This window comes from Nycticebus coucang, chromosome 21 (genome assembly GCF_027406575.1).
Source record: "Nycticebus coucang isolate mNycCou1 chromosome 21, mNycCou1.pri, whole genome shotgun sequence".
NCBI lineage: Eukaryota > Metazoa > Chordata > Mammalia > Primates > Lorisidae > Nycticebus > Nycticebus coucang.
In genome coordinates, this window is record NC_069800.1 from 39,250,112 (window position 1) to 39,270,286 (window position 20,175).

A 20,175-nucleotide genomic window follows, 5' to 3' on the forward strand; every position below is an offset into this window, starting at 1 on the left:
GGTGTTGTGGCGGGCGCCTGTAGTCCCAGCTACTCGGGAGGCTGAGGCAAAAGAGTGACTTGAGCCCAGGAGTTTGAGGTTGCTGTGAGCTGTGACAGCACAGCACTCTACTGAGGATGACAAAATGAGACTCTGTCTCATTAAAAAAAAAAAAAAAAAATATATATATATATATATGTTAACCAGGGGCTTAAAAATCATTTACTCTGGCTGCCTTGTGGAAAATGAATTGGCAGGGCATAGCTGGACACAAGAGTGGAATCAGAGGGACCAGATATTGCAGGCAGGCTAGAGATGGGGGTGGCCTGTCCTTGTCTGGTGAGGTGACGGTGAAGAAAGTTGGACAGGCAGGAGAAATATCTGAAAGGTGAGGAGAGGGTCTGGTGACGGCTGGATGCGAGGCGTGAAGGCCTAAATGAGAGCTATCTCAGTAGCAGTTTGAGACCCAAGTCAGATGACGGGTGTGAAAGCGCTTTTAGCAAAAGCCAAACGGCAGCTGACGAAATCGCAGGGTGCGACCGAGGCAGGGCGTTCCGTTTTACAGATGGGAAGCGGAGGCGCCGAGATACCAGCGCTTGGAGTCAGGCCAGGACGCTCCCGGCGCTCACCCCTCGGGCGGATGGAAAGACTGAGGCGCGGGGGGCAGCCACGAAGCGGCCCCGCCGCGCGCGCCCGCCCAGCCGGCTTTCCCTGTCCGCCGCCCAGGTCCCAATAAAGTTATTGAAATTGACACCGGTTGCTAAGGAAGTGGGTCGCCGAGCCAGGTTGCTAAGGAAGTGAGCGGCTGCCGTCTCTCCCCATCCGGGGCAGCGGGGAATGGCTGAGCTCGGGGCTTGCCGCCCCCGCCGCCGCCGCCGCCGCCGCCGCCGCCGCCCGCTTTCGCCTCGGGCCGCAGGTGAGTCGGGAGGGGCCCGGGAGCCTGCGGGCGCGGCCGACCCCTCCGGTCGCCGGGGATTTTCCTGCCGTCCGAGCCGCCGGCGCTGCCGCCTGGTTTTGCAGCCCTGCGGAGCCGGAGCATCCTCTGCCCTGCCTCCTGGGCATCCTCCGGCTGTCCGCGCGGAGTCGCAGCCTGACCCCCGGCCACGGCCGCCTGCGGGCGGAGTCCACCTGGGGGGCCCGGGCCACGGTGAGGGTCCCCGCTTCTGACGGGGCCACAGAAGCCAGAGCCTGAGGTTCAAACCTCGGCGCTGTCCCTGGCTCATTGTGTGACCTTGGGCAAGTCCCTTCCCCTCTCTGGCCTCAGTTAACCTGTTTGTCCAATGGGGTCCTGACAGTTGATGCTTAGAATAGTTAAGATGATGAAGTGTATGTGTGAAAGTGCCTTAAATAGGAAGAGGTAAAATTCTTAAGGAATCCTACCTAGCATGGGGGCCAAGAGTCAAGCTTGCTATCTGAGTGAGTTAGAAACTTGGCTTCTCCACTTAGTAACTGTTGGGTTTTGGGCAAATTAATCCTTTTGAGCCTTCTTTTTCTTATCTGTAAAATGGGATAATGAGCAACTGTGGAAATCCAATAAGACTGGGTATGTTAAGTAGCTTGGCGTGTAGTACGTGTCCAACAAGCTATATTATGAGACATCTGGAGTAGGAGGGCAAGACTTCCAAGAAGAGATGACTTTAGGACAGGAAGGATTTAAATGTGTAGAGCAACAACTCATATGGAGAGTCTACTGTGACATCCTTCCCACTCCAGGTTTTACTTCTCCATTCTGCTCAGAGCAAGAATGGTGATGGTAAACTTCTGTAAATAGCCCTGGTGGGGGAAATGCTGAGGGGCAGTCCTTGTAGATTGCTGGGGTTATGGTCTTATTTTCTGCTTGGGTCTTGTTGACCCTTCCAGGAGAAAAAGGAAATCTTTATGTCCTTTGGGAAGTGCTTCAAACAGTAAAACTCTTTACAAGTATATGATTAAGCATTTTGAAGGCCGGTGCTGATGCCTATAATCCCAGCATTCTGGAAGGCCGAGGTAGGAGGATCACTTGAGCTCAGGAGTTCAAGACCAGCCTGAGCAAAAGTGAGACCTCCATCTCTACTAAAAATACAAAAATTAGCTGGGTGCTGTGGTGCACACCTGTAATCCCAGATATTTGGGAGGCTGAGGCAGGAAGATCACTTAAACCCAGGAGTTTGAGGTTGTTGTGAGCTAGGCTGACATAACATTCTAGTCTGGGAAGCAGAGCAGGACTCTTATTTCCAGAAGAAAAAAAAGAAGAAAGAAAGAAAATCAACATTTTCCAGGTTTTCAGGTGTGTTATTTCATTAATCTTTACATAGACTTTGCCAGGTAGCTGGTGGTATCATCCCCATTTTGCAGATGAGGAAACTGAGGTTCAGAAAAGTGGATGACTTGCCTAAGAATTTTATACCTATTAAGTGATGGAGCTGGACATGTTTCTAGGTAAATCCTGTATTTTATCCCCCATACCCTGATGCCTTTGATTGTTCAACAGTAGCTGTTACAAGGCCACAAGGAAGGGTGGGGAACCTGCAGCCCTCAGATTTCAGATTGTTCTTTTTTAAGTACCCAAGGAGACAAGAAAAGCTTTATCTTTCTTTGATGTACCTGTTATAATAAAAAGATTTGTTCTGTACAATTTGGATTTAGGCAAAAGGCAATACTCAAGGATCCAGAAGACCACTTGTGGCCCCTAGGCTGAAGGTTCCCCACCCTGTGAAGCTTTTCTTACAATGGCTAGGAAATAAGAGCTCACAGAAAGCTTCGTTGAAATAGATAAAGTCTGAAGTGTGGTCCTGAAAAGGAGCTGAAATGTTCAAAAGGTCGCTTCTCTGTCTCTCATTCCCTCCTCTTTAAAATGAGGTGAAAAGGGGGTTGGGTGGGTGGCTCATGCCTGTAATCCCAGCACTTTGGCATACCAAGGTGGGAGGATCACTTCAGCCCAGGAGTTTGAGGTTACAGTAAGCTGTAATTGAACCACTGCGTGCTAACCTGGGTGACAGAGTGAAACCCTGTGCTCGCTCACTCAATCAATAAAAAAAGAGGGGAGGGCTGGCGCCTGTGGCTCAAAGGAGTAGGGTGCCAGCCCCATGAACCGGAGGTGGCAGGTTCAAACCCAGCCCCGGCCAGACACTGCAAAAAAAAAGTGAGGGGAATAGGTTAGATGATAATGAAGTGCTGTTGTGCAGTTGTAGTTAAAAGCATACAGTCAAGCTGCCTGAGTTAAAATCTTGGCTCTGCCGTAATTCAATTCATGTCTTTGTGTTACAGTTTCCTCATCTGTAAAATGAAGATAATAATAGTACCTAAGCTGGTTCTTGCTTGTGATCCTAGCACTTTGAGAGTACAGTGTGGAGGATTGCATGATGCCAGGAGTTTGAAATCAAGAGCAAGACCCTGTCTCTACAAAATATAGAAAAAAAAAAAGAGTCAGGCAATAGTCCCAGCTACTTGGGAGGCTGTAGTAGAAGGACCCCCTTGAGCCTAGGAGTTTGAGGTTGTAGCTTCTAGCCCAGGCAACAAAGCGAGACTTTGACTCAAAAAAAGAAAATAGTACCAGGCCCACATGGGGGCTCACACCTGTAATCCCAGCACTCTGGGAGGCTGAGATAGGTGGATTGCTTGAGCTCAGAAGCAAGAGGGAGACCCTGTCTCTTAAGAAAAAGAAAAGGAGGGGCGGCGCCTGTGGCTCAGTCGGTAGGGCGCCAGCCCCATATGCCGAGGGTGGCGGGTTCAAACCCGGCCCCGGCCAAACTGCAACCAAAAAAACAGCTGGGCATTGTGGCGGGCGCCTGTAGTCCCAGCTACTTGGGAGGCTGAGGCAAGAGAATCGCTTAAGCCCAGGATTTGGAGGTTGCTGTGAGCTGTGTGAGGCCACGGCACTCTACAGAGGGCCATAAAGTGAGACTCTGTCTCTACAAAAAAAAAAAAAAAGAAAAAGAAAAGGAAAGAAAAATAGTGAGGATTTATTTGTGCCTAATACATGTAAAGTGCTGGCATATTTGGTAAATGTTAGCTGTCATTATTTGGGCTTAACATGGTACCTGTACTTTATTTTCTATATATGGTTTGTAAATTAATGCGTTAAAGTATGTCTGTCAACCTCAAAAGGTCATTGCAAACATGAAAGAGTAGGGATCATAGCTTTATATAAATGTTGGTATTATTACAGGGTTACCCCAGGAACCTGTAATCTTGTGCCACAGTGGCTTGCAAAGAAAGGTGAAAGATGATGGTAAGATGTCCGTTTTGTTAGCCCAACATCCAGTTAGATAAATGTTTGTTAAATCCCTCTATCCCAATCATACGGAGAGCATGTAGAGATCAATCTTATCTCTATATCCTTCAAGGAACCTGAGCTTAATTTGTAAATTACTAATATTTGACATGACTTAACTTTTTTTTTGTTTTGATACAGAGTCCCACTATGTCCCCTTCGATAGAGTGCCGTAGCATCACAGCTCACAGCAACCTTAAACTCAAGGGCTTAAGAGATTCTCTTGCCTCAGCCTCCCAAGTAGCTGGGACTACAGGATTGCTCCACAATGCTGGCTGTTTTTTGGTTGCAGTTGTCAATGTTGTTTAGCAGGCCTGGGGCTAGCTCAAACCCACCAGCTTCCGTGTATGTGGTCATCGCCCTTCTCACTGAGTTACGGGCGCCAAGCCTTTTTTATTTTTTGAGACCGAGTCTCACTTTGTCGCCCTCAGTAGAATTCCGTGGCGTCACAGCTCACGGCAACCTCAAATTCTTGGACTCAAGTGATTCTCTTGCCTCAGCTTCCCAAGTATCTGGGACTACAGGCTCCCGCCACTATTCCCAGCTGTTTTTAGAGATGGAGTCTCGCTTTTGGCTGAAGCTGGTCTCAAACTTGTGAGCTCAGGGTATCCACCTACTTCAGCCTTCCAGTGTGTTAGGATTACAGCCACTGCACCCAGCCCAATTTAACTTCTTTAAATGAATTTATATGTTGCATTATATATGCCCCTGCTGCATAAGACCTCTGATTCAGGGCAGCAACTGTGGCTCAAAGGAGTAGGGCGCCGGCCCCATATACCAGAGGTAGGTTCACACCAGGCCCTGCCCAAAAACTACAAAAAAATAAATAAATAAAAAGACCTCTGATTCAAATCTCTTCTGTTGCATGGCTAGACTTCTTTTGGGTGCCTCAGATAGCTCTGTAAGCCTTTTTACCCATTAGTTTATAGGTCCCTGTAAACAATACAATACTGTCTATATAGTGCATAATTGTTTACAAAAATGCTTCCACGTGTCTTTATTCATTTGGACTCATCAGTAACCCTGTGAGGAAGGTAAGATGCAGATTAAGATCCCTATTTTACAGTCAAGGATCCTGAGGTAGTAAGTGGCCCATTTCACATTGGAATCTAGGTCTTCTGATTCCAAGTTCAATGCTCTTGCCACTATACTCTCTTGGTTTTATGTATTCGACATTTGTGGAGCATCTGGAATGTATCAGCCCTGTTCCAGCCTGGAGATATGATAGTAGAAAGGTCCTTAGCCTCATGCAGTTTACATTCCAGTGGTAGCAAACAGAAAAATCAACAAATAAGTGATGTGGAAACAGTAAAACAGCAATGTCACAGAGAATAACTTATGCAGAGGATTGGGGATGCCACTACTTTAATTGGCTGGTCAGAAAAGTCCTCTCTAAGGCAGTAACATTTTGCTGAGATTTGCTCCCAGGGAGGGACCAGCCATTTGCAGATGTGTCAGAAGGAGGAGCACAGGTAAAGGTTCTGAGGTGGGAACAAGTTTGGTAAGTTCTAGGAACTGCAAGAAGGCTTAGAATGGCTTGGGCTGGTGAGCTGGAGGGAGAGTGGAGAGGTGGGTGGATGGGGCGGGGGGAGGGAGAGGGCGTGTCTCAGATCATACAGGGCCTTGTAAACTAGAGTAGGGAGTTGGGGCTTTGTTCTAAAAGCAGTGGGAACCATTGAAGGCTATGAAAAGGGGAGAGGCAGGATCCATTTTTTGTTTTTTAAAAAATCACTCTGGCTTCTGTGTGGCCAGCAAATTTTACAGGAGTGGCAGCCAGGAGATGGTGAGTTAGGAGGTTAGGTGAGTAACAATGGTGGCCTTCTAGCATGGTGTCAGTGAAGATGGTAAGAGAGGATGGATTGGGGGTGTGTTTTGGAGGTAGAACCAGCAGGGTAGTGGGGGCTTGTGAGAGGAATTAAGGATCACTCCTGCGTTTTTGGCCTGAGCAATTAGATAGATATTGAAGGTGCCATCTGCCTCTGAAACAATGAGGGGACTTTTTGGTAAGGGACCCTGTGAAGAAGAATTAGCCATAGTTAAAAAGAGGGAAAAATAATAAATAATTAGCCATAGTTGAAAAAAAAAAAAAAGAATTAGCCATAGTTCTCTTTGAACCTCTTAGAGAGGAGGCTCGAGGGATAAACCACACTTTATAATCTGTGAGGAATAAATCCCAGATTATGCTGCAAGAAGGTGCATCTGATTAAAGCATCTACCTTAGACCAACAAAATAAAACACAAAAACAAACAAAAAAACCCACTACTTTTCTCACAATCTGACTCTTTGCCAGCTTGTGCAACAGCAGGTGTGGGCTTTGCCAGGGGAGTGCCCATCTGTCTTGTGCTGTTCTGACTCAGGATCTTGGCTAATGGAGGCTGAAAGGAGGCTGGCCAGCTCTGGGAGAGGAAGTAGAATCACTAGAGAAGTTCACTGTCAGTGCCTCAGATGGCCACACTCTTCCTGCCAAAGTAGTTCTTTCCTGGCCACTGAATGACAGTTCTAAAGTTTCAGAGCTTTTGACTTGGGAATCTCTTGAAAAGCTGTTGTGTTCTGCCAGAATTCCTAGAGGATTCTTGAATGGACTATCTCTTCAGAGCAAGTGGAATTCAAGTCTCATTTTTATATGTTGCAGTAATTACACTTGTAAACTTGGGGACTACAATGCCGTTATTTCTACATTGTGAATTATAAGATTAACAGCCCTGCCACTACCACTTGTGTAACTTTGTCTGCAGTTTAGAGGGCCTTATGCATTCTCATTTAATAATTTTCAGTCAGTTGAAATCATGTAAAATGTGTATTATTCTCAGGTTATGTGTGAAGACGTTGAGTTGCAGAGAGGTTGCTTATTTTGTCAGTAATAGTAAGCATCTGCCTCATGCTGGGTTAGACAAGATTCATGCTGCTCAAAGTGTGCTCTGCATGACAGAGGTTCCTGGGTACTTGGGAGCTTGTTAAAAATACAGATTCTAAATAAATAAATAAATAAATAAAAATAAAAAAATAAAAAAAAAATACAGATTCTAGGGCGGCGCCTGTGGCTCAGTCGGTAAGGCGCCGGCCCCATATACCAAGGGTGGCGGGTTCAAACTCGGCCCCGGCTGAACTGCAACTAAAAGATAGCTGGGCGTTGTGGCAGACGCCTGTAGTCCCAGCTACTCGGGAGGCTGAGTCAAGAGAATCGCTTAAGCCCAGGAGTTGGAGGTTGCTGTGAGCTATGTGATGCCATGGCACTCTACCAAGGGCCATAAAGTGAGACTCTGTCTCTACAAAAAAAAAAAAAAAATACAGATTCTAGGCCACGAGCTAATAAACCAGAGTCTGCATTACACCAAGATCCCAAGGTGTTTCTAGTGCACTAATCTAGGTAATCATGATCAAAAGTATTAGGACTTGCCAATGATAATGGCATTGAAAGTAATAGTAATAGCTAACATCTATTGAGCCAAGCATTGTTCTAAGCTTACACATATTTCATTTAGACCTCATAGCAATCCTGTGATGCAGGTTTCCAGAAGAAGAAAGTAGAGATATAAAAAAGTTAAATAGGGAGGTACTTGTGGCTCCGTGAGTAGGATGCTGGCCCCATATACCGAGGGTGTCGGGTTTGAACCCAGCCCCAGCCAAACTGCAACAAAAAAATAGCCAGGCTCTGTGGCAGGTGCCTGTAGTCCCAGCTACTTGGGAGGCTGAGGCAAGAGAATCGCCTAAACCCAAGAGCTGGAGGTTCCTGTGAGCTGTGATGCAACAAAGTGAGACTCTGTCTCTTAAAAAAAAAAAAGTCAAATCACTTTCCCACATCTGCTGACCCCAAGTTCATCGCTCTTTTTACTATTCACTGTTCATGTGTTTTTCAGGTGGGCAGTGACCATGTCCCTGGTGTTTTGTGAAAAGCTGTTCTCTTCCACACCTCTTCAAATACTTTTTTATTTTTGTTTTTATTGAGATAGAGTCTTGCTGTGTTGCCAGGCTAAAGTGCAGTGGCATCGTCATAGCTCACTGCAATCTCTCTCCTGGTCTCAAGTGATTCTCTTGCCTCACCCTCCCTGGTAGTTGGGACTACAGGGGTGCTCCTTCACACCTGGCTAATTTTTCTGGTTTTTGCAGAGGCAGGGGTTTCACTCTTGATCAGGCTGGTCTTGAACTCCTGGCTTCCAGGGATCCTCCCATCTCAGCCTCCCAGACTGCTAGAATTATAAGCATGAGCCACCAAGCCTGAACTGGGCTGGCTAACTAATTTTAAATGCTGTTGAAAAGAGTGATTTCAGAGAATATTTGAGGAAATCAAAGGAAAAAGCCTTTAGCTAGTTTAGCATATGATGAGTGTCATTTATTTAACTGATGAGGCTGCGAACAGATAACTAAGTTGGTAAGGTAGGCCACCTCTCATGCTTCTTTGTGGTTTAATTCCAGGGCTGAAACGGCTGAAGCTGGTAGGAACTTTGAGTTTGTATTCTGAGTCATTTAGCCCTAAACTGTTTTTTGATTTTGATAATAATATCTACCCTGGGTGAGAAGATGGTGACTAAAGTCCTATGTAATGCCTGCTGACTAATTGTAAGAGATTCAGTCTCATAAATTTTCTCTCTCTGCGCTGTGGGCTCATTTTTTTCCTTTCAAGAACTCCTTATCTCTCCAGACTCATAGAAATATTTCTTGGTCAAGGACTATGCCATCACAGGAAATTCTGGTGGGAAAAGGCAGTGGGGCCATGGGTGTGACTTGGAGCAAGTAACTCCACCTCTCTACCCACCCGTCTGCCCCAAACAGGGAACAGTCTTTCCCGAGGCCCTTCAAGCCCTGTCCAAAAGACTGAAAGACTGAGCCTTGAGTTGGGTGATATTTTCTTCTTCCTTGGTGAGGTAATGCTGGGCTTTCTCCCAGACCTTCTGAGAGAAATACCCTTTAAAAGCTTATTTCTTGACATCCAGAGAGCATTGCAATCAGCTCATCTTATCAGCATCCCACATCTGCACTGCATTTGGGATGTTCATGTTTAAAGCTCAGTTAATCACGGTGACACATTGTGTCTCCTCACTTTGTCACATTGATTGCGGGCATTGAGCTCTTCACACACAGGCAGATCTATCTTTAGTGTGCTGATTTATTTAAATCATAATTTGCATTAGAGAGGGAACCAGTGATAATCATGGTGAGTATGGTTTTATTTTTAAAGTTTTTGGCAAGATATTTGCAGCACTTGCATTTTGTCATACTTGAACATAGCGTGTATAAATGGAAGCAGGTCCAAGTGAAATAGAAATTGCCATAGGTTATTGGGAGTTTTGCACTTAACTGTTAGCCACTCTGGAGTCTTTCATATCACCTTCAACAGTAATTTCAGGAAGGGCTTGCTTGGGCTTTTGTGTGTGACATAAACAAAAATCCACCTTGATGGACTGCAGTAATCATTACTTTATAACATATTTCAAGAACCGAAGCAAAAAAATCTAACTGATAAATTATAAAAGATTCTATCCAAGTAAGATAAAATATCAGCTCAGGGGCGGCGCCTGTGGCTCAGTGAGTAGGGCGCCAGCCCCATATGCCGAGGGTGGCGGGTTCAAACCCAGCCCCGGCCAAACTGCAACCAAAAAATAGCCGGGCGTTGTGGCGGGCGCCTGTAGTCCCAGCTGCTCGGGAGGCTGAGGCAAGAGAATCGCGTAAGCCCAAGAGTTAAGAGGTTGCTGTGAGCCGTGTGACGCCACGGCACTCTACCCAAGGGCGGTACAGTGAGACTCTGTCTCTACAAAAAAAAAAAAAAAAATATCAGCTCAAATCACTTAAAGATAACCACAAGAATATAGTCTTTGAAAGAACTAGTTACTGGTTTTGCAAGATCTGCAGTAACAAGTTAAGAAATATATACAGTGTATCCCTTCTTTGGTTCTCCAATTGTCTGATTTTAAATTTTTATTTATTTAAAGACAGCATCATACTACTTGCCCAAGCTGTAGTATGCTATTCACTGCAGCCTCAAACTCTTGGCAGCAGTTCTCAACCTGTGGGTCGTGACCCACAGAAACTATATTAAAGGCTCGCAGCGTTAGGAAGGCTGAGAACCACTGTCTTGGACTCAAGTGATTTTCCCTCCTCAGCCTCCCAAGTAGTAGGACTATAGGCGCCCGCCACCACACTCCCTTCACTAGTTTTTTGTAGCGACAACGTCTGACTATATTGCTGGTCTCAAACTCCTCAAGTGATCCTTCTGCCTCAGCCTCCCGAAGTGCTGGAATTACAAGCATGAGCCACTGCACCCAGTCAGCTACAGCTGCTATATCCATTGAGGAAATTCCTCAAAATATTAAAGTTAGTGAGATTCACCTTAAGTCCTACCACCCAGAAATAACTACTGTTAGCTTTTTTATTTTGAGACATAGCTGTTGCCCTGGACAGAGTGCTGTGGCATCACAGCTCACAGCAACCTCCAACTCCTGGGCTTAAGCGATTCTCTTGCCTCAGCCTCCCAAGTAGCTGGGACCACAGGTACCCGCCACAATGCCTGGCTGTTTTTTGGTTGTAGTTGTCATTGTTGTTTGGCAGGCCTGGGCTGGATTCGAACCCTCCAGCTCTGGTATATGTGGCTGGCACCTTCGCTGCTTTAGCCACAGTTGCCGAGCTTTTTTTTTTTTTTTTTGAGACAGAGCCTCAGGCTGTCGCCCTGGATAGAGTGCTGTTGCATCACAGCTCACAGCAACCTCCAACTCGGCTCAAGTGATTCTCCTTCCTCAGCCTCCCAAGTAGCTAGGACTACAGGCGCCCACCACAATGTCCGGCTATTTTTTGATGGTTGTAGCCATCATTGTTGTTTGGCAGGCCCAGGCAGGATTTGAACCCGCCAGCTCAGGTGTGTGGCTGGTGCCTTAGCTGCTTGAGCTACAGGCACCGAGCCTTTTTTTTTTTTTTTTTTTGAGACAGAGTCTCACTATGTCACCCTCAGTACAGTGCCCATGGCATCACAGCTCACGGCAACCTCAAACTCTTGGGCTTAAGCAATTCTCTTGCCTCAGCCTCCCAAGTAGCTTGGCCTGCAGGTGCCTGTCACAACGCCTGGCTGTTTTTTTGTTGCAGATGTCATTGTTCAGCTGGCCAGGGCCGGGTTTGAACCCACTAGCCTCCGTGTATATGGCTGGCGCTGTAACCACTGTGCTACAGACAACAAGCCGGCCTTTATTTATTTATTTTTTTTAAGAAAGAGTCTCACCCTGTCACTCTGGGGAGAGTGCCGTGGCATCGTCATAGCTCACAGCAACCTCAAACTATTGGGCTCAAGAGATCCTCTTACCTCAGCCTCCCAAGAAGCTGGGACTACAGGCACCGGTCACAATGCTCAGCTGTTTTTCTATTGCAGTTGTCATTGTTGCTTAGCTGGCCTGGGCTGAGTTCGAACCCGCCACCCTTGGTGTATGTGGCTGGTGCCGTAACCACTGTGCTATGGGCACCGAGCCTATTCTTTTTGTTTGTTTTGTTTTCTTCTTCTTCTTCTTTTTTTTTTTTGCCCTCAGTAAAGTGATATGGCTTCACAGCTCACAATAGCCTCAAACTCTTGGCCTTAAGTGATTCTTTTGCCCCAGCCTCCCAAGTAGCTGGGACTACAGGTGCCCACCACAATGCCCAGCTGTTTTTTTGTTGTTGTTGCAGTTGTCGTTGTTTTAGCTGGCCCGGATTGGGTTCAAACCCACCTGCCTCGGTGTATGTGGCCGGCGCCCTACCCACTGAGCTATGGGTGCCACCAACATCTGCTTCTCTCTCAGCCTCATAAGAGAACAGTTCAAATAAATGGTTTGTGAAAAATTAGGACTTTAAAAAATTCTGAAGACGAACTTGTACATTTCCCTTCTTAGGATTCTCTAAACTTTATTTATTTATTTATTTTGAGGCAGAGTCTTAAGCTGTTGCCCTGGGTAGAGTGCCATCGCATCATAGCTCATAGCAACCTCCAATTCTTAGGCTCAAGAGATCCTCTTGCCTCAGTTTTTCTATTAGTAGGAACGGGTCTTGGTTTTGCTCAGGCTGGTCTTGAACTCTTGAGCTCAAGCAATCCACCAACCTCAGCCTCCCAGAGTGCTAGGATTATAGGCGTGAGCCACCATGCCTGGCCACCTCTAAACTTTATTTAGGTATAATTCATGTGCCATAAGTATTTTTTTATATATAATTTTTTTTTTGTAGAGACAGAGTCTTACTTTATGGCCCTCGGTAGAGTGCCGTGGCATCACACAGCTCACAGCAACCTCCAACTCCTGGGCTTAAGCAATTCTCTTGCCTCAGCCTCCCGAGTAGCTGGGACTACAGGCGCCCGCCACAAGGCCCGGCTATTTTTTGGTTGCAGTTTGTCTGGGGCTGGGTTTGAACCGGCCACCCTCAGCATATGGGGCCGGCGCCCTACGGACTGAGCCACAGGCGCCGCCCAACCATAAGTATTTTTTAATAGTTTTTCTCACCTTCCTTTTTTTCTCCTTAATTGATTCTTCTTTTTTATTCAACAGAGTCTTACTCTGTTGCCTAGGCTAGAATGCAGAGGCATCATCATAGCTTGCTGCAACCTCAAACTCCTGAGCTCAAGCAATCCTCCTGCCTTAGCCTCCTGAGTAGCTGTCACAATAGGAGCATGCCAGCATGCCTGGCTGATTTTTCTATTTTTTGTAGAGATTGGGGGGGGGTGTGTGTCTTAAACTCCTGTCCCCAAGTAGTCCTCCTGTCTCTGCCTCCCAAAATGGTAAAATCCAGGGGTGAGCCACCTTGCCCAGCTCCATTTTTGTTTTTCTCGAGACAGGGTCTCATTCTGTCTCCCAGGCTTGAGTGCTGTGGTGTCAGCCTAGTACATAGCAACCTTAAACTCTTGTGTTCAAATAATATTCCTGCTTCAGCCTCCTGAGTAACTGGGATTATAGGCACCCACTACACCTGGCTAATTTTTTTTTTTTGAAATAGAGTCTCACTATGTTGCCCTCAGTAGAGTGCTATGGTGTCACAGCTCACAGCAACCTCAAACTCTTTCAGCTCAAGTGATTCTCTTGCCTCAGCCTCTCAAGTAGCTGGGACTACAGATGCCCGCCACAACGCCCAGCTATTTTTTTGTTTCTGTTGTCATTGTTGTTTAGTGGGCCTGGGCTGGGTTCAAACCTAGCCTCGGTGTATATGGCTAGCACCCTAACCACTGAGCTATAGGTGCTGAGCCCTAATTTTTTCTTTTTAGTAGAAATGGGATCTTGCTCTTGCTCAGGCTGTCCTTGGCCTCCCAGAATGCTAGGATTACAGGCATGAGCCACCATGCTCAGGCCCCTCTGGTGCAGAGTTCCCTGTGAGTAGAACCCCAAAATATAGGCCTTTGGCATTTGAACCCTCTGTTATTGAATAGGCTGTTTTTTGACAACATTCATCATACGTATTATATGTACAATGTCAGTTATGTGCACTATGTGAGCTGCATATAATTATAGAATTGGACAGTGATCTAAGACAGCTAGCCCTGATGGACTTTTCTGGGGGTTTTGGGTTTGTTTGTTTTTGAGACAGAATCTCACTTCGTTGCCCTCAGTAGAGTGCTGTGGCGTTGTAGCTCAGAGGAACATAAAATTCTTCGGCTCAAGTGATCCTTTTGCCTCAGCTTCCCAAGTAACTGGGACTATAGGTGCCCACCAGAATACCTGGCTATTTTTGGAGACGGGGTCTCACTCTTGCTCAGGTGGTCTTTTTTTTTTTTTTTTTAATATATATATATTAGGCTGGTCTTGAACTCGTGAGCTCAATCGATCCTCCAGTGTCGACCTCCCAGAGTGCTAGGATTACAGGCATGAGCCACTGTGCCCAGCCCCTCTGATGGACTTTTGAAGAGGAATTTTTAAAAAGTACTTAAATTATCACATTACTGAAATAAGTTCTGTGACTTATAGGAAATTCTGTTTAATCACCTTGGGGAACTGTTTACTATAAAGGTAGCGTGTATGGGCATGAATCACCTGGGGTCTTGGTTAAACACAATTCTGGTTCAGAGGATTTGTGTGGAGCAGAGCTGAACCACGTGGAATGGGAGAAGACTTTTGATGACAGTTACACATAACATCCTGAATTATGTTGAATGCTATGGTGAAAGGTATTCCCTTTTCAACTCACTTTTCGTTCTTCTGACTTTGTCAATACTGTCTATTTCTTAACAGTTGCTAAACTTCCTTTCAAAACAATAGAGATCAAATCTCAAGCCTTAGATAAGCTATAGTCTCTAACTAGAATTTAATAACACTGTTGGCGGCCTTATATTTATTTTCACAGTTACCTTCTATTTATAACACATTATACTGATTCTCCATCCATGGTAGTTATATAAAGTTTTCTTTTTAAAATAAATTTATGGAAGGGTGGTGCCTATGGCTCAGTGAGCAGGGCGCTGGCCCCATATACCGAGGGTGGTGGGTTCAAACCCAGCCCCGGCCAAACTGCAACAACAACAACAACAAAAAAATAGCCGGGCGTTGTGGCGGGCGCCTGTAGTCCCAGCTACTTGGGAGGCTGAAGCAGGAGAATCGCCTAAGCCCAGGAGTTTGAGGTTGCTGTGAGCTGTGTGACGCCACGGCACTCTACCGAGGGCAATAAAGTGAAACTCTGTTTCTGCCAAAAAATAAATAAATAAATAAAATAAATTTATGGAAAAGAAAGTAGATTTAGGCTTGGTGTGGGGGTTCTAGCCTGTGATTCCCATGCTTTGGAAGGCAGAGGAGGATTGCTTGAGGCTAGGAGTTCATGACCAGTCTGCGGAACATAGTGAGACCCTGTCTTTACAAAACAATAAAAATTAGCCATACAAGATGTCTTTGAAAAGAAAGAAAGATTGATTTAAAGAAAAACCTTGGCTTGGCACCTATAGCTAGGTGGTTAGGGCACTGGCCACATACTCCGGGGCTGGTGGGTTCAAACCTGGCCAAGGCCAGCTAAACTACTGCAACAAAAAAATTGCCGGGCGTTGTGGTGGCTACCTGTAGTCCCAGCTACTTGGGAGGCTAAGGCAAGAGAATCGCTTAAGCCCAAGAGGTTGCTGTGACCTGTGACACCACGGCACTCTACTAAGGGCGACATAGTGAAACTGTTTCAAAAAAAAAAAGAAAAGAAAAAGAAAAACCTTAAGTAAATAATTATACAGGTGGTGCTGTTACTGTCAAGGGTCAATCGGATGACTGACATTTAGGACTTGCTGTGAAAAAAAGGCCGTGGACTTTGGAGCCAGGTCAACCTGGTTTCTGCTTGCTTTGCCTTGCCACTTATTAATTCAGTCTGCCGTGCTACTTCCCTGTCCAAGTCTCAGGTTTTTTTCCTTGTGTAAATTGGGTCAGAGCGGAAGTCACCTCTTGTGGGCCAGTCACTTGGTGCTTATACTCATCTAATCCTTAAATAGATCCAAGGAGCAGGGTATTGATGGTATTACCATTTTACAGATGAGGAAATGAAGGGTTAAGGAACTTGTGTGGAGTTCCAGAACTAGCAGTGGTAGAGCTGGGCTTCAATCAGGTGTGTCTGAGTCTCTTTGTAGCTATTTAGATCACTTCCCCCTTTTCTTCTTTTCTTTTCTTTTCTTTTCTTTTTTTTAGAAGAGATGGGTTGGTCCTGAACTCTTGAGTTCAAGCAATCCCTCCATCTCAGCCTTCCAGAATGTACTTTTCTCTTTTAAATACAGACTTTGCCTTATGGTTCCCTACCCAGATTAATGGCAATTTGATTACAATGAAAGCCATTGAGCACACCCAGGTTCGCTGCAGTGTTATTCACAATAGCCAAGAGGTAGAAGCAGCCCAAATATCCATTGACAGGTAAATGCATAAAAAATGGTCCATACATGGGCTGCGCCTGTGGCTCAGTGAGTAAGGCGCCGGCCCCATATGCCGAGGGTGGCGGGTTCAAACCCAGCCCCGGCCAAACTGCAACAAAAAAATAGCCGGGTGTTGTGGTGGGCGCCTGTAGTCCCAGCTACTCGGGAGGCTGAGGCAGGAGAATCGCTTAAGCCCAAGAGCTGGAGGTTGCTGTGAGCCGTGTGACGCCACGGCACTCTACCCGAGGGCGGTACAGTGAGACTCTGTCTCTACAGAAAAAAAAAAAAAAAAAAAATGGTCCATACATACAATGGAATATTATTCAGCCTTTAAAAAAAGGAAGTTCTGACACTCCATTATTGATGAACCTTGAGGACATTATGCTGAGTGAAATAAGTCAGTTGCAAAAGGACAAATACTGTATGATTCCACTTAAACATGGGTGAATAATCTAGAGTAGTCAGAATCGTGGAAGCAGGATTACCAGGGGTTGTGGGAGGGAAAAATGGGGAGTTGTTCAATGGGTATTAACAATTTTTCACAGGAGTTCCGTGTGTGAAAAAATAAAAAGTGAATGGTTCAGGGTTTTTTTTTTGTTGTTTGTTTTGTTTTGTTTTCTTGGAGACAGGGTCTCACTTTTTCACCCTTAGTAGAGTGTGCTGGGGTCATACCTCACAGCAACCTCAACCTCTTGGGCTCGAGAAATCTTCTTGCGTCAGCCTCCTGAGTAGCTGGGACTACAGGTGCCCACGACCGCAACTGGCTAGTTTTTAGAGATAGGGTCTCTCTTGCTTAGGCTGGTCTCAAACTTGTGAGCTCAAGCAATCCACCTGCCTCGACCTCCCAGAGTTCTAGGATGACAGGCCTGAGCCACTGCGCCTAACCTAAAAGTTTCAGTTTTACAAAATAAAAAAGTTCCAGAGATCTGTTATAAAACAATGTGAATATAGTTAACATTCCTGAATTGCACACTTAAAAATGATTGAGGGTAAATTTTTTATTACATGTGTGAAAAAATAAAAAGTGAATGGTTCAGGGTTTTTTTTTTGTTGTTTGTTTTGTTTTGTTTTCTTGGAGACAGGGTCTCACTTTTTCACCCTTAGTAGAGTGTGCTGGGGTCATACCTCACAGCAACCTCAACCTCTTGGGCTCGAGAAATCTTCTTGCGTCAGCCTCCTGAGTAGCTGGGACTACAGGTGCCCACGACTGCAACTGGCTAGTTTTTAGAGATAGGGTCTCTCTTGCTTAGGCTGGTCTCAAACTTGTGAGCTCAAGCAATCCACCTGCCTCGACCTCCCAGAGTTCTAGGATGACAGGCCTGAGCCACTGCGCCTAACCTAAAAGTTTCAGTTTTACAAAATAAAAAAGTTCCAGAGATCTGTTATAAAACAATGTGAATATAGTTAACATTCCTGAATTGCACACTTAAAAATGATTGAGGGTAAATTTTTTATTACATGGGTTTTTTTAAATCATTATTTTATTTTATTTTTATTGTTGGGGATTTAAATCATAATTTTTAAAAAATTGTAATGAAAAGCTATTGGTAAGAGAGTGATTTTTTTTTCATTTTGGAAAATCCCAAGCATTTATAAAAATAGAATAGTGTAATGATGAATCATTAACCCATTACCCAGCTCCAGCAGTTACAACAGATGGCTGTCCTGTTCACCTGCAACCTTCCATTCACCCCTGATAATTTTGAAGGAAATCCCAGATGGTATATAACGCTTTAAAAATACTTTTGTTTATTCTGTAAAAGATAAGAACTTTCTTTTTAAAAAAAACATGGTACCATTTTTACACCTAAAAATCAAAGTAATTCCTCAGTATCATCTCAAATCCAGTGTTTCAGTTTTTGAGTATCTTGTACATTTTTTCTTTTTCTTTTTTTTTTAAACTTGAGTTTTGAGAGTAATGTAGATTTTTTTCTACAGTTGGTTTTTTAAAATCAAAATCCCCAAAAGGGCCCCAGACAAGGGCCACTTGTCGCATTTGGTTGATTAAGCCTCTTAAGTCAGGGTGTAAATTTTTAGCAGAGAAACAACTGCATTTCCTTCTTAGATAGTACATAGAACAAGAAGTTTCTGGCAGGAAGGCTTTCCCAGCTTCATAGCTTAGTGATGGTTCAGAGCATAACTCTGTATGTCAAGATTATTGTGGAAAATGGGCTACACTGAATGTGGGAGGATAAATGGTAGAACCTCAGGAAGGGGCAGGATGGTGCCTTGTGTCAAAAAGGAGTAGGTGCAGCATTCCCTTCTCTAGGAATGGATCCTATCAGTTACGCCCATCTGTCCTAGAAGATAGTCGCTGCAGCATGGTTTACAGTAGCAAATGACCAGAAACAATTAGAGGGTCCTTCAGTAGGGGGACTGATGAAAAACATTATAAGACAACCATACCATGGCATTTAGGTAGCTACTTAATAAAGGACTGAGGCAGGGAGGGAGTCCTAGAGGATCTATAAAGCAAGATCATTACTAAATCATTATTATTATTTTTTTTTTTGAGGCAGAGCCTCAAGCTGTCGCCCTGGGTAAAGTGCTGTGGCATCACAGCTCACAGCAACCTCCAACTCCTGGGCTCAAGTGAGTCTCCTGCCTCCGCCTCCCAAGTAACTGGGACTACAGGCACCCGCCACAACGCCCGGCTATTTTTTTGGTTGCAGCCGTCATTGTTGTTTGGCGGTCCCAGGCTGGATTTGAACCCACCCGCTCAGGTGTATGTGGCTGGTGCCTTAGCCGCTTGAGCCACAGGCGCCGAACCACGTACTAGATTGTTTGTCGCAGCTGAGTTTACAATTGCCAAGATGTGGAAACAACCTAAATGCCCATCAACCCAGGAGTGGATTAATAAACTGTGGTATATGTATCTATGGAATACTTTTCAGCCATAGAAAGATGGAAACTTTACATCTTTTATATTAACCTGAATGGAGTTGAAACACAGTAAAGTATCACAAGACTAGACAAACAAGTATACAGTGTACTCAATACTAATATGAAGCCAGTAGACAATCTAATACATGCCCACAGGAGAGAAAAACTCAATTCAATTCAAGATGAGGGGAGAGGGGAGAAGGGAGAAGGGAGGGAGATTGGTGTGTTTCCGCATAATGGACACAATGCAAGTAAATACATATGGCACACTTCCTGGGTTGGGGACAATATACAACAGGGACTCTTGACAAATACGAACATTGTAACCTAATTATTTGTACCCTCACATTAATCTGAAATAAAAAAAAAGTACAATGGTATTTAGTATACTGGTTGTTGAGCTAAAAAGAAAAAAGATGGGGAAGCAATGCAGATACATTAATGTTTGCAAATGCATCAGGTATCTCCCCAGGAGTGGGGGAAGATTAACTTACTCACTGTATACTCCTCTGTACAGCTTGAATTGTTTTAATCTGTGCATATATTGACATGCACATATATATGCATATATGTGCTAATGTGTGTTTTAAAAATATGTAACTTTATATATGGGCTTTAGAATAAGACAAACCTGGTTTGAATTCTGACACTTCCACTTAATTGTTTGTGTGACCTTGAGCAAATTAATATCCTGGAGCCTCCCTGCCTTTTTCTTTTTGAGATAGGGTCTTCCTCTGTCACTCAGATTGGAGGGCAGTGGCCTCATCATATCTCACTGCAACCTTAAGCTGCTGGGCTCAAGTGATCCTCCTGCCTCAGCCTCCTGAGTAGCTGAGACTACAGGCTTGCACCACCACACCTGGCTGATTGTTTTTTTTTTGTTGTTGTTGTTGTTTTGTTTTTTTGTAGAAATGGGGGTCTTCCTCTTGCTCAGGCTGGTCTAAAACCCCTGACCATAATCGATCCCCCCATCTCATCCTTCTGGAGTGTTAGGATGATAGGCATGAGCCACTGCGCCTGGCCCCATAATTTTTAAAATGGGGCTAATGCTTGCTTCTTTATAAGGTGATTTTGTGGATTAAAAGAGCAATACACATAAACTCTTGATATACTGTGAGTTGTGACTATTGAATACAGTAAAACCCCAGACCCACAGTGATTCTGAATGGGAGATTTTCTACAGACTGGAGTATATTTTGATGAATGTTTCACAATTGAATACCAAAGAAAGGGATTTCACCTCCCCTGCCCCACCCCAGG

At 44.9% G+C, this 20,175-nt stretch overlaps 1 protein-coding gene across 1 annotated transcript in view; it reads left to right on the forward strand.

Moving 5' to 3' along the window:
• The first annotated feature begins 537 nt into the window (after positions 1–537).
• KIF3B (kinesin family member 3B) overlaps positions 538–20,175 on the forward strand; it is a 58,091-nt gene continuing 38,453 nt past the window's right edge. Inside the window, exon 1 of the mRNA XM_053574205.1 lies at positions 538–895. The gene's annotated coding sequence lies outside the window, so the exon portion shown is untranslated. The remainder of the gene's footprint in view (positions 896–20,175) is intronic.